General features: G+C 42.0%; 1 protein-coding gene and 1 long non-coding RNA gene across 2 annotated transcripts in view; both read right to left on the reverse strand.

The window, feature by feature from the left end:
• LOC138959481 (uncharacterized) overlaps positions 1-5,348 on the reverse strand; it is a 66,026-nt gene extending 60,678 nt beyond the window's left edge. Inside the window, exon 1 of the long non-coding RNA XR_011453726.1 lies at positions 5,023-5,348. This is a non-coding gene — a long non-coding RNA (uncharacterized lncRNA). The remainder of the gene's footprint in view (positions 1-5,022) is intronic.
• Positions 1-13,988, reverse strand: part of LOC138959495 (activating transcription factor 7-interacting protein 1-like) — a 364,173-nt gene that overhangs the window by 130,255 nt on the left and 219,930 nt on the right. The window lies entirely within an intron of this gene.

The raw sequence follows: 13,988 nt of genomic DNA on the forward strand, positions 1-13,988 counted from the left end.
TACACACATCATGAAGGCAACGCTCATGTTACAAGCAGAAAAAAACCGCTCATTTGTCTCAGGTGTTACATAAAACAGCCCTTCGAAATCTTTGTCTCCGAAATGTAACATTCACTTCAGATTAAAATTGATTTTCTTTGTTGCAGCGTAAACGAACACCTGCGCAGGTATAAACAGAAGTGCGAATTAAACAGCTTAGTTCCATTTACGCACGGCGGTTCGTGAAGGTTGTTTAAAAGGGCATTCTGTAGCACCAGAAGTGGATCAAACCACAAGTAGTTCTCATTCACTTGCACTTGATGAATGAAACGTTTCAGAAGTCATGGTGAATTGATTTTAGTTAATGCCTATATTTTCTTTCGTGGCCTTTATTAGATGAAAATCCGTGCATTGTAGTAGCTAAAGAATACCAACAAGAAGGAAATAACGACGGAAGAGGAGGCGGAGGAAAAAGAAGAGAGAGTGAATGAGAGAGAGGGAGACAGAAAGAGAGAGATAGAGAGTGAATGATAGAGAGGGAGACAGAAAGAGAGAGATAGAGAGTGAATGAGAGAGAGGGAGACAGAAAGAGAGAGATAGAGAGTGAATGATAGAGAGGGAGACAGAAAGAGAGAGATAGAGAGTGAATGATAGAGAGGGAGACAGAAAGAAAGAGAGAGAGAGAGAGAGAGAGAGAGAGAGAGAGAGAGAGAGAAAGAGAGAGAGAGAGAGAGGGAGAGAGAGAGAGACAGACAGACAGACAGACAGACAGACAGACAGACGGAGAGACGGAGAGACGGACAGACAGACAGACAGACAGACAGACAGACAGACAGACAGACAGACAGACCGCTGAGAGGCAGAGAGAAAGGCATATGGACGGACCACTGGGATTCAGATTCACGGACTGACAGACTGACAGACAGAGACAGTGACAGGCAGTGACAGAGACAGACAGACAGACAGACAGACGGAAGGACGAAGCAGAAGAATGTCGAAAACGAACAAAAAGGAGTGCCTGAAGCTTTTATTTAAGACGGTGTTTTGTGGTGAAAGCAATTGGAAAACTAATTAGCAAGTAATTTTTCGTCTTCTCCGTCAAAAACGTCAAAACTCAAGGATGGCAAACCGTATTTTTCCAGTGAGGTGAATGCCGGAGCTACGAATAAACATAAAGTTCAAAGGAAAGATTATGTGGCCATATGCATAGCCATAAAGCAAGTTCAGAAGAAACTGGTTTTGTGAATGCAAACTGCAGGCGTTGCACTTTTGAATATAACTCAGTGATCCACACCAGTATAGCCGTCTCATTCTCCCAAGCTCCCCATTGACCTCATTTCTCACTTTTATGCTCAAAGAGGGTGGAGATAATTAACGATTGCTTGGTGCATAGCCATGAGATGGAACCTTATTCTCACTGAGTATAGAAGGCTTGCTCTGTCCTAAATACAGAGCCAAATCTGCACCCCCCCACCCCCCGCCAAGAAAAGAAGTGAGAGAGAAAGAGAGAGAGAGAGAGAGAGAGAGTGTGTGTGTGTGTGTGTGTGTGTGTGTGTGTGTGTGTGTGTGTACGTGTTTGTGTGTGTGTGAGAGAGAAAGAGGGGGAGAGAGAGACAGAGAGAGGCGGAGAGAGAGAGAGAGAGAGCCGGAGAGAGAGGGAGAGGGAGAGAGAGAGAGAGAGATAGAGGGAGAGAGAGAGAGAGAGAGAGAGAGAGAGAGAGAGAGAGAGAGAGAGAGAGAGAGAGAGAGAGAGAGAGAGAGAGAGAGAGAGAGTGACACAGACAGATCGGGAGCATCGGGAGCATCTTCAATCAAACACCAAATTATGGCGGGGATTGTTTGGGTGTAATCAGTGTTGAATGCAGCCAAAAAAACCTACCAGTGGACTCTCACTGAACTGTCCCACTGGTGTCTCGACCAGCCACCAAAATTAGGACCGAACCTTGTTATCACCGGCCCCGTGAGATTTCAAGCCATTAGGCAGAGGTTTTTACTGCAAGATTGGTTGGTGGTTGGTTGTTCATGCCCAATCACTTTATTAACCACAAGGCCAACTTTAATTGTTCCAAAACATATTCCGAGTTCAATGGTTGTGCACATCCATCGGATTGAACCTTATAATGTAATTAGTCCCGACGAACGGTGGAAGGAGAACTGAAGACACTGACCTTACGTTGGGTACCCTCCAGAGACTCGCCCAGAACAGACAGGAGTGTCCAGGAGGTCCTTCGATCGTTGCTGCCCTACATGCAAACCGGCATAACGGGCAGTAAACAAGTAAGTATTCCAACCAAGAAGAACGTGCGCTGTGTCTTAACCGCAAGACCAACTCTGCCCCCCGAGTTTCCCCCTGAACTAAACATTAGTGCTGATGCATCGCGGACACGTTATGACCCCCAGGGCTCGCCCAACAGGCCAATTAGGGTATAACGGCTTGGCTCGCTGTCACAGAGTTTACTGCAAAGCTTTAGTAAATAAGGTTGATTATTCCCTTGGTTTTAAGGGATGAGTGCACGATCCTAGTTTGAGGGTACGGTAGAAACTGCGTACTGCACAGAACATCTTGCACAAAGAATGAGATAAATGGCTGCATATTTTCATGTAAAGTTCGGGCTAAAAGGTTAATGATGTCCTTGAGTTATGGATCAACGACGCTGGTGGCTCTTTTAACGTAAACATTGCGTACTGCAAAGGACATCCTAAAAACCTAAAAAAAAAACCACCAACAAATTAAGGAACTTAGTCGATAAATATCGACAGGGGGCCGACTAATGGTTTAAATGGGGGGGCCCGGGTAGCTCAGGTGGTAGAGCACTGGACTTGTGATCGAGAGGTCGCTGGTTCGAATCCGGGCCGGGACGGACACGGGTCAACTTTATGTGCAGACCCAGAGACGGTATCCATCTCCCACCCCCGTGTCACCACAATGGCACGTTAAAGATCTTGGTCATTCTACCATAAGTGCAGATGGCTGATACCACCTAAACACGCAAACATCAAAAAGCCGTGAGGGCGTAAAACTCGAATCGTATAAACCAATTCATGTCCAATAAAGGCAATTAAGACCTGACGGACAATAAGCCGCTTAAAATTTACTTCATGGTTTAAATGTGAAATGTGTGTATAATAATGGGTGTGGGTCTGAAATGAAGTTAGGTAGTAGTTACACCCCCGGTATAGGGGTGTGTATAGGATTCGGTCGATGTGTTTGTTTGTTTGTTTGTGTGTTTGTGTGTTTGTGTGTTTGTGTTCGCATATAGATCTCAAGAATGAACGGACCGATCGTCACCAAACTTAGTGAACAGGTTCTATACATTCCTGAGACGGTCCTTACAAAAATTGGGACCAGTCAAACACACGGTTAGGGAGTTATTGGTGGATTAAGATTCTACAAGGACTTATAGAGGGACATATTAATGGTCAAAGGGAAATAACCTTCTCAGTTGGTGGCAGTGAGAATGGTTATTTCCCTTTGACCAACGGGGGTGTTTTTCCTACCTCGGAGGAATTTCTTGTTAACATTTGTTTTGAATAATTATTGGTATTTTGACAATGTGGGTAGCATGGAAATGTAAGCATTTGAATGTAAGTCTTAGGTACCATTGTACCCAGGAAGAGAGATAGGAGTAGGTTGCAATAGCTTTTGTGGTCTTTGAGTTTTGTTTTTGGAAAGACATTGTTAAAGAAAAAGAAGACACTTACAGTAATGCAATGTTTATTGTGAAAACCAACGATTGTACAAAGAACATGTGAGGCAACATTATGTCTATGATGGTGTGAAGAAAATTAGTTATGATTTATACTATTATTATTTAGACTTGAGACTGAATAGCAAAAGGCGAAGTGTATGTTTTTTGGTGTGAATTGAAACAAAATGAAAAGTGTAAATATCTGGGAAATTGTGGTTTAAAGACTTCGTTATTTCTTGATTGTTATTTACTATTATATTGAAGTGAATAGCAAAACGCTGTATTTGAAATTAGCATGGGATTTATATAAAAAATGTTAACTCTATAAGGACGAATAACTCCTATATGGTTTAGGCAAATGAGGCTAATTAGTATGGAAGAAACACTCATTTTTCCCCTTGGGGCATTCAAGGCAACAAACAACCACATACATCTGATTTATAATTTAGTGAGACATAAAAAGCTGTATGATAATTTTGTAGTGATTGAAAAAAAAGGATACGTTCGAGATTGTTGGCAGGGGTGAGCAAAAGTGTGACCGACTCAGCGCAGAGATGATCGAAGAGATTGCTTCGTAGTCTATCAGTATTGTGACGAGCGTTGCCTAATGGTAACGAGTACACATGTGTGTAGTTGTGGTGTGTGTGTGTGTTTGCGCGTTGGTTTGGATTATGGGTGTAATTTGTAAAACAGATGTGACAGTAATAATGGAGTTCACACCAGTGAGACCCCCCGCGGGTTAGGGAGAAGAATTTACCCGATGCTCCCCAGCATGTCGTAAGAGGCGACTAACGGATTCTGTTTCTCCTTTTACCCTTGTTAAGTGTTTCTTGTATAGAATATAGTCAATGTTTGTAAAGATTTTAGTCAAGCAGTATGTAAGAAATGTTAAGTCCTTTGTACTGGAAACTTGCATTCTCCCAGTAAGGTAATATATTGTACTACGTTGCAAGCCCCTGGAGCAATTTTTTGATTAGTGCTTTTGTGAACAAGAAACAATTAACAAGTGGCTCTATCCCATCTCCCCCCCTTTCCCCGTCGCGATATAACCTTCGTGGTTGAAAACGACGTTAAACACCAAATAAAGAAAGAAAGACATCAGTGAGGTTAGTTTGAAATGGAACACACGCACGTTTTTGAAAAAACAATATGAAATTTTGAACCATGAGATCTTCATTGAATAATAATTTGAACATCAGCAAAACATCAAAGCAATTATTAATAAGGTTTGAAAAGCTTGACTTACTATGTTAAATAGTGGATTGAAGGCTGAAAACGCCATTCACAAATTACATCTGAGATGGGGAGGGCGGGTGGGGGGAGTGCTGAAAGTGTGGATGAGAATTAAAAAAACCAAGAAATTCCTCCGAGGTAGGAAAAACACCCCCGTCCTTACCATTCTCACTGCCACCAACTGAGAAGGTTATTTCCCTTTGACCATTAATATGTCCCTCTATAAGTCCTTGTAGAATCTTAATCCACCAATAACTCCCTAACCGTGTGTTTGACTGGTCCCAATTTTTGTAAGGACCGTCTCAGGAATGTATAGAACCTGTTCACCAAGTTTGGTGACGATCGGTCCGTTCATTCTTGAGATCTATATGCGAACACAAACACACAAACAAACAAACAAACACATCGACCGAATCCTATACACACCCCTATACCGGGGGTGTAAAAATGCTGAGTGACAACAGGGAGGTTAAAGGCTGCCCTTTTCGTAGCGTTCATTAATTAATTCCTATTGTTTACATGTGCCAATAATGTTATAAAACTGTACCTATAAGGGGATATAATAACGATTGGCTGTAGCTTTCGAACACAGAAAAAAATTATTTCAGTATTGCAATGCAAAGTGGTTTTGATAGTGTCGAATATAAACAAAACAGTCTCAAAGTGAAAGTGGATGCTTTCTGGAAATTGCGAAGTTAACAAGAATACAGAAAAGCGAGCTTTCCTGCTTAGCACAATACGCTACCGCGCTAATCTGGCGTGTCAATAATATCACTACGTTTTGGACGTGGAAGGTGAGCGATTTCCTTCACGCGGGGATTGACGACGCTGAACTGTCTGTGTTGACGGTCTAAATATAGCCCAACCTCTGCTTTGAGACCCATGTTCACCACCGCCCTCAGCTAATTCAAGAAATCACCCCCCTCCTGCCGCAGGTACACGTGCACTCAAGTTAACCTCTGCTTTGACCTGTGTGCCAAGAGTCAGGCGAGAGAGAGAGAAAGCAAGAGCGAGAGAGCCTGAGAGAGAGACACACACACACACACACATAGACAGAGACAGACATAGAAAGACAGAAGCGGAGAGACTCAGAGGGACACACAGACAAAGACATACATACAGAGAGAGAGAGAGAGAGAGAGAGAGAGAGAGAGAGAAAAATGTAACTGATCTCGTGAGAACGGTTGAGGCCTTGCAAGGTTTTGACGGCAACAATAATTATTGTAGTTCTCTAAGACTTTATTTCTGTTTGATTTGTAATATGTTGGGAAGACATATTTATCAATTGATCAACAAAATAAAACATAATACAAAACGACACAACATTGTTAAAATCATTATTGGCCAACGTTGAACGTTTACGAAGGCCTCAATCTTCCCGCGCCGTAGACCAGATTAATAGGTGCTTGATTTTGGTATTTTGATTTTACATAACATTAAACATTTCTTGGGGTTCATGGTCATGGCAACAGCCATAATAATATTATGTCATGTATAATATTACATTTCAGCATATGTGAATTACATGTCATCATACTAAACTGTCATACATTTTTATTCCCACATCATTCTGATTGATCACAACCAAACCTACTATCAGTGGACACATCCAAATGCAAGCGCCTGTTCTTGACAACTTGCCACTGATATAAAAATATAGATCAGTGCAACTTGCTGGGTCCTTTGCCGCCACAGACACTGTTTGGCCTGCAGGTAAAATGTACAATGTATTTTCTGATTTGTGCACAAAAGCTTTTTTTCTTTTTTCTTTTTTTTAACATAACAATGTTTAATGTCACTGTATGTTTGAAAGACCATGGTCACATTTGTAAAACAAATGTTAAATTAGAAAATAAATAACATTTTGGTTCATGATTTTTTCCTACACCTGTGGTGAAAATAAGAAATGAAAATGTCGGTATATAAGTCACTCAAATGCTATATAGAATGAATGGTTTGAGTTTGTTGCGGTTGACCCTGCACAGTTCGACCTATGATGTTTTTGTTGGACAATTTCACAACTTCCTGTGTTACACAAACTCAATGATAACCAATTTTGCCTTCACCCCTCCCACAGTGTGACGGATTTCACAACTTTCTACTGATGAACAATGTTGCCTTCACCCCTCCCATTGGGTGACGGATGTCACAACTTCCTGTGTACACAAACTGATGACGTATTTCACAACAAAATGGCGCTGCCCACGGTCAACCTCGAAACTATCCGTATGAATGGGGGCCTGGCCCCCATAACAAAACAACAACAACAAAACAAAAAACAAACAAGAGGAGAAGCCTTCAAGGCTCACGTAAGAAATCGACAAACAGTAACACAAACTCAATCACTCCGTCACACACACACACAGTACACACACACACACACACACACACACACACACACACACACACACACACACACACACACACACACACACATACAGAAAGAGCATAGGTGAAACTGTGCAAGAAAGCGAGACACTAGATCTAGATCTGTCTGTCTGCATGTAGCCTACTTACATGGACACGACTGCCAAATAGTCTCGGCCCGCTCAAAATAACAATCACCGAGACTTTCAGTAATTCCATCGCGTGACGTCTAACCCTCGTACGTCATAATGTGACGTCAATGTAATATGACGTCTTCAAATGTTAAAGTTTCTACCACAGACATACATACATACATACATACGCACGCACGCACGCACGCACGCACGCACAGACAGACAAAAGTTAGCATCGCATAGGCTACACTTCGTGAGCCAAAAACAAAGACGAAATCGGGTGCACGTCTTCTGAGCTATAACCTGATCTTCTTCTTCTTCTTCTTCTGCGTTCGTGGGCTGAAACTCCCACGTACACTCGAGTTTTTGCACGAGTGGAGTTTTTACGTGTATGACCGTTTTTACCCCGCCATTTAGTCAGCCATACGCCGCTTTCGGAGGAATAACCTGATCAAACAAATACACCATTTCTTATTCATCGAAGATTTTCTCTGTCTATCTAAGTATTTTCCCTTTTCATTTTTCTTTCGATCTTTCGTATGTACTCAAGCGGCCATGCCGCATCTTAACCGCAAGGACAACTCTGCGTCCCAAGAGTACCCCAAGGTCTCTCACAGCCCCAGCCATACTCCCAGTGCATAGCGGACACGTTGTGATCCCCAGGGAATCGCCTCTAGCACGTCCAACACACCAATTAGCTCGCAACTTTATGGCGTTTCTAGTCTGGACTCGGCATCAGCGAACTTTATGTGGTCTGCTCCATCCATTGCTGCTGCTCCTACACTTGGCATCCATTCTGCTACGCGGTATTGCGGCACGCATGAAGTCTTCACTTGCGTCTGAAAGCTATGCAGAAACGTGACCCAGACTTGCGTCGGAGTCGCAGTGAATTATGTGCGTACTTGTTTTCCTGATTTTGACTGGTATAAAACTAGGGTAAGGGGGGGGGGGGGGGGGGTCAATTGAACAAGGCGAATATTTTAATAGTTCGTGTAACCATTTTTTATGTCACTGTATTTTTATTTTTGGTAACTGTCAATGACGTTTGCATAAGAAAAATTGACGCAACGACTAACAACGGGTGGCAGATGAGAACTTTTAGAATATTTTAGCTGAATGTCGCTGAATGTCTAACTTTTTGAGTATTGATGTTAGAAAATTGCAACATCTCTACTCTTTGGTCTTTCAGTAATGGAAAATGGTCTCAAGAAGACATGAAGAAAGCTCTAGCAGCAATGAAAGATAGTCGGCTTGGGGTAAATACTATATTTTTTCAGATTATGAAAGAAACAAAAAAAGAACAAAACACCTGTGCACAAAGCGTTCCTGGGCCCAGTCAAGCAGTGTGTTGAAACAACTGACAGCTTCAAAAGTTACGACATGGAGACAGAATATTTTTTCTGCCAAGTTTGCACAGGGACTTTATCTAAACAGAACAATAACACTTATTCAAGAGCACATGGCTATATAACTAAATGCGTTAGACGGGCGCAGTGGCGTGGTGGTAAGACGTCGGCCTCCTAATCGGGAGGTCGTGAGTTCGAATCCCGGTCGCTGCTGCCTGGTGGGTTAAGAGTGGAGATTTTTCCGATCTCCCAGGTCAACTTATGTGCAGACCTGCTAGTGACTTTACCCCCTTCGTGTGTACACGCAAGCACAAGACCAAATGCGCACGGAAAAGATCCTGTAATCCATGTCAGAGTTCGGTGGGTTATAGAAACACGAAAATACCCAGCATGCTTCCTCCGAGAGCGGCGTATGGCTGCCTAAATGGCGGGGTAAAAACGGTCATACACGTAAAATTCCACTCGTGCAAAAACATGAGTTCAGCCCACAAACGCAGAAAAAGAAGAAAAAATGCTTATTTGCACTACTGCTGGCGCTAAAAGCCCCGGCAGGCAAAATACGTCACAACTGACAGCTTCAGGTGTAGATACAGACAAAGATACTGATACAGAAGAAGAATAAACATTGCTAAGGGAACACATCGGCAGTAAAACACGTTTTTGTTTCTTCAGTCTTGTTGTTGTTGGAATATGCTGTCTTGTTGTTGTGGGAATAATATTTTTTGCTCTGAGATATAAGAGCTTGCAAACGGAGTAATAAAGACTTCTTTCGCAATATTGAAAACTTCAAACTATTACCTTTTATATATAAACCGTTATTCCTGTCCTAGACACTGACAATACTCGTGTGTTTGGCTATTACGTCACAGTGGTCCCAAAAAGTCTGGTCACGTTTTTGTCCTTTTCAGGATACGGTTAAAAGACTTCAGTTCACAGAACTAAATTTGTCAGAGAAAATATTGAAAGTTAGTAAAACAAGAAATTCCTCCGAGGTAGGAAAAACACCCCCGTCCTTACCGTTCTCACTGCCACCAACTGAGAAGGTTATTTCCCTTTGACCATTAAAATGTCCCTCTATAAGTCCTTGTAGAATCTTAATCCACCAATAACTCCCTAACCGTGTGTTTGACTGGTCCCAATTTTTGTAAGGACCGTCTCAGGAATGTATAGAACCTGTTCACTAAGTTTGGTGACGATCGGTCCGTTCATTCTTGAGATCTATATGCGAACACAAACACACAAACAAACAAACAAACAAACACATCGACCGAATCCTATACACACCCCTATACCGGGGGTGTAAAAAACAAGTCGCGTAAGGTGAAAATACAACATTTAGTCAAGCTGTCGAACTCACAGAATGAAACTGAACGCAATGCAATTTTTCAGCAAGACCGTATACTCGTAGCATCGTGAGTCCACCGCTCGTGGCAAAGGCCGTGAAATTGACAAGAAGAGCGGGGTGCGAAGTGTAGTTGCGCTGAGAAGGATAGCACGCTTTTCTGTACCTCTCTTCGTTTTAACTTTCTGAGCGTGTTTTTAATCAAAACATATCATATCTATATGTTTTTTGAATCAGGAACCGACAAGGAATAAGATGAAAGTGTTTTTAAATTGATTTCGAAAAATTAATTTTGATCATAATTTTTATATTTTAATTTTTAGAGCTTGTTTTTAATCCAAATATAACATATTTATATATTTTTGGAATCAGAAAATGATGAAAAATAAGATGAACGTAAATTTGGATCGTTTTATAAAAAGAATATTTATTTTACAATTTTCAGATTTTTAATAACCAAAGTCATTAGTTAATTTTTAAGCCACCAAGCTGAAATGCAATACCGAAGTCCGGCCTTCGTCGAAGATTGCTTGGCCAAAATTTCAATCAATTTGATTGAAAAATGAGGGTGTGACAAGTGCCGCCTCAACTTTTACAAAAAGCCGGATATGACGTCATCAAAGGTATTTATCGAAAAAAAGAAAAAAACATCCGGGGATATCATTCTCAGAAATTCTCATGTCAAATTTCATAAAGATCGGTCCAGTAGTTTGGTCTGAATCGCTCTACACACACACACTCACAGACAGACAGACAGACAGACAGACAGACAGACAGACAGACAGACAGACAGACACACACACACACACACACACACACACACACACACACACACACACACACACACACACACACACACACACATACACCACGACCCTCGTCTCGATTCCCCCTCTATGTTAAAACATGTAGTCAAAACTTGACTAAATGTAAAAAGAGACGGCTGCAGAAAGTTGTTCTGCGGTTACTCGGCGGTGCGCAATGGGCGCACGATTTATTGAAAAGCTGGAAATGGTGGATAAATAAACTTGAAAACTGTCATGATTTTGGTCATAAATTTAGCTGCCGGTGCCTTATAGATGTTCCACGAAAAAGCAACTTTCCGTCAAAAAGGAAAACAGATTTAAGGCTACTATATGTCTGTCATAACCCTTGAACAAACTTGAAGATTGAGAAAGCTAAAATTAAACCAAATATAGTCTACCTCTGTCTGTCTCTGTCTGTCTGTGTGTCTGTCTGTCTACCTGCCTGTCGTCCTGTCTGTCGCACTCTCTCTTACTCCATCTCTCTCTCTCCCGCCCTCTCTCTCTCTCTCTCTCTCTCTCTCTCTCTCTCTCTCTCTCTCTCTCTTGCAACAACAAGCTAGAGAAGGTCGGATTCCATGCAATTAATGATCTCAGTAAAGGAACTTAATCAATACATATAACCACTGCATGATCGTGTAACCTACTTCGCAAGACATTTTAGCGAAAGGTGATACTTGTATGGGTCTACAGCATCAGTACCTTCATGCACTTGTTCAGCCTTAAACAGCAATGCCATCAATCATCGTGTGGCTGAACGTGGCTTCATAAAGCAAGCAATCTTTGTCTCAGTCTATACTGCAACATTCCATTCAAGATGCGCATTATGCACACCCGTCATTTTTTCCAAGACACCTTCCATGGATGGTACATTTCTTGTAAAACATCACAGATGTGCTTGATCTTCCGTGTGGTGAAAGAACAGCCAATTCATTGGACGCTTGCCAAAATCTACGCGGCCTGTGGAAGGTGGACATATTTTCCTTGATTAATTTCGTAACTGACACCTTCGTCAATGTACGAAATCAATTCGGCAAATACTGATGTGTACTCTGCACAGACGGAGACATGTATTTATCCTGCATACGTGAGAGAGACACTCGTGAGATAATAATCGTTCAAATCACACGTGTGTATATCATGTTACATGTAAATGAGGTCATGTCAAGCAAGTCTGGCAGGGACCTGTTTTTCCACTGGTTATGATGCCAAAGTCACCGAGACAAACATCATTAGAGAAGACAAAAAATTGCGCTCGCTAATTACCCTCGATGAATTTTTAGAACTAACACGTCACGCCACACTTTTAGAGTGACGTTTCTTTGCTTTGACGTAATAGATTGCACGCGGCTTTAGAAGAGATCGAGATTCCAAAACAAGCGTCTTCAATTTAGCTGCCTCGACTGCAGGACATTTTCAGTAAAATACACGTAAGTACAGTATGTAGGATAAACAGAATACTACATGGCTTGCTGTTTCCTACCAGATTTACACTCGTTGCTTTTTCAAATTGTGAACAGCTCGCTTTCGCTCGCAGTTCAATATTAATTTTATAAAAAAAAAAAAAAAAAACTCGTGTAAACCTGGTACGACACAGCAAGCCATGTAGTATTCTCTATGTCTCTGACACAGACACTGGCCAGGCTGATGATTGTTGGTGTGTGTCCAAATGGAAGGACGCTCTTATTCCGTACAGACGCCTGGACAGACCCGTCACGGTTTCCCACATGGTTCACACAAGAAGAAACAGCGTGCTGAAAAGAACGCTCAGCGCAAAATGTGAACGACATTGATTGCACATTTACTTAACTACTTCTTCTTCTTCTGCGTTCGTGGGCTGAAACTCCCACGTACACTACGTGTTTTTTGCACGAGTGGAATTGTACGTGTATGACCGTTCTCACCCCGCCATTTAGGCAGCCATACGCCGCTTTCGGGGGAAGCATGCTGGGTATTTTCGTGTTTCTATAACCCACCGAACTCTGACATGGATTGCAGGATCTTTTTCGTGCGCACTTGGTCTTGTGCTTGCGTGTACACACGGGGGGTGTTCGGACACCGAGGAGAGTCTGCACACAAAGTTGACTCTGAGAAATAAATCTCTCGCCGAACGTGGGGACGAACTCACGCTGACAGCGGCCAACTGGATACAAATCCAGCGCGCTACCGACTGAGCTATATCCCCGCCCATTTACTTAAACTACGACATGAACTGCTTGTACTGCTCGAAAAAAAACGAAATACACAATTAAATTTGTTCGTTAAAATACCCTGAACCATACCTGGGGTACCATCCAGAGACTCGCCCAGGACAGACAGGAGTGGAGGTCCTTCCTTGATGCCCTACATGCCAACCGGCATAACGGGCAGTAAGTAAGTTAAAATAATATAAACACTTTCTATTTGTTAAATTATGGCCTTTCTCAACGGTTCTAAAGCGGGGACATAAAATGGGAGCCAGAAACAGGTATTTCACAACTGCAGAATCCAGACCGGCTGTTTACCATAAACCTGAGGCAAGAGTACTTTTTCAAAAAGTTGAGTGTATTTTTCAAAGAGTTGGTTTACTTTCCAAGCAAAGCCATATGGGTTAGGGAAAACGTACGCGTGGGTGCAAACGTGTTTGTGTAAGAATAGCATGTCTTGTGAACATCTTCAGAATTTAACTCCTTCCGATACAACAGGGATAAAACAATTTTATTTACCTGTCAGTTTATAACATTATAACCAGTGTCTTCCAAACAGATCGATAATGAAAAGATGAAGTTCGTGAAATAACATCTGCGGTTGACAGTGGCAAGTTCATTTTTACAATCATCTCAGAAAACATTGCTTCAGCACGGACTACAGCCTTTTCTTCTGGCAGGATTTGCTTTGCGGGAATGAACTTCATAATTCCTTGGCAGCTTTCAGCGGATTTCTTTGCAGCAACCTTGTCCATGTGAGTTTTGGAACTGTTCGATGTCATATTTCCCAGCATGGGCAACGGAGAAATCTGATTTACAATACTTGCAGTGTGCATGACTTTTTCCCATAGTAGACTCCACAATTCCTGGCTCTTTCTTATATTTCTCCAAGAAAATCTGGTGCTTCTG

The sequence above is a fragment of the Littorina saxatilis genome, linkage group LG2, assembly GCF_037325665.1.
Source record: "Littorina saxatilis isolate snail1 linkage group LG2, US_GU_Lsax_2.0, whole genome shotgun sequence".
Classification (NCBI taxonomy): domain Eukaryota; kingdom Metazoa; phylum Mollusca; class Gastropoda; order Littorinimorpha; family Littorinidae; genus Littorina; species Littorina saxatilis.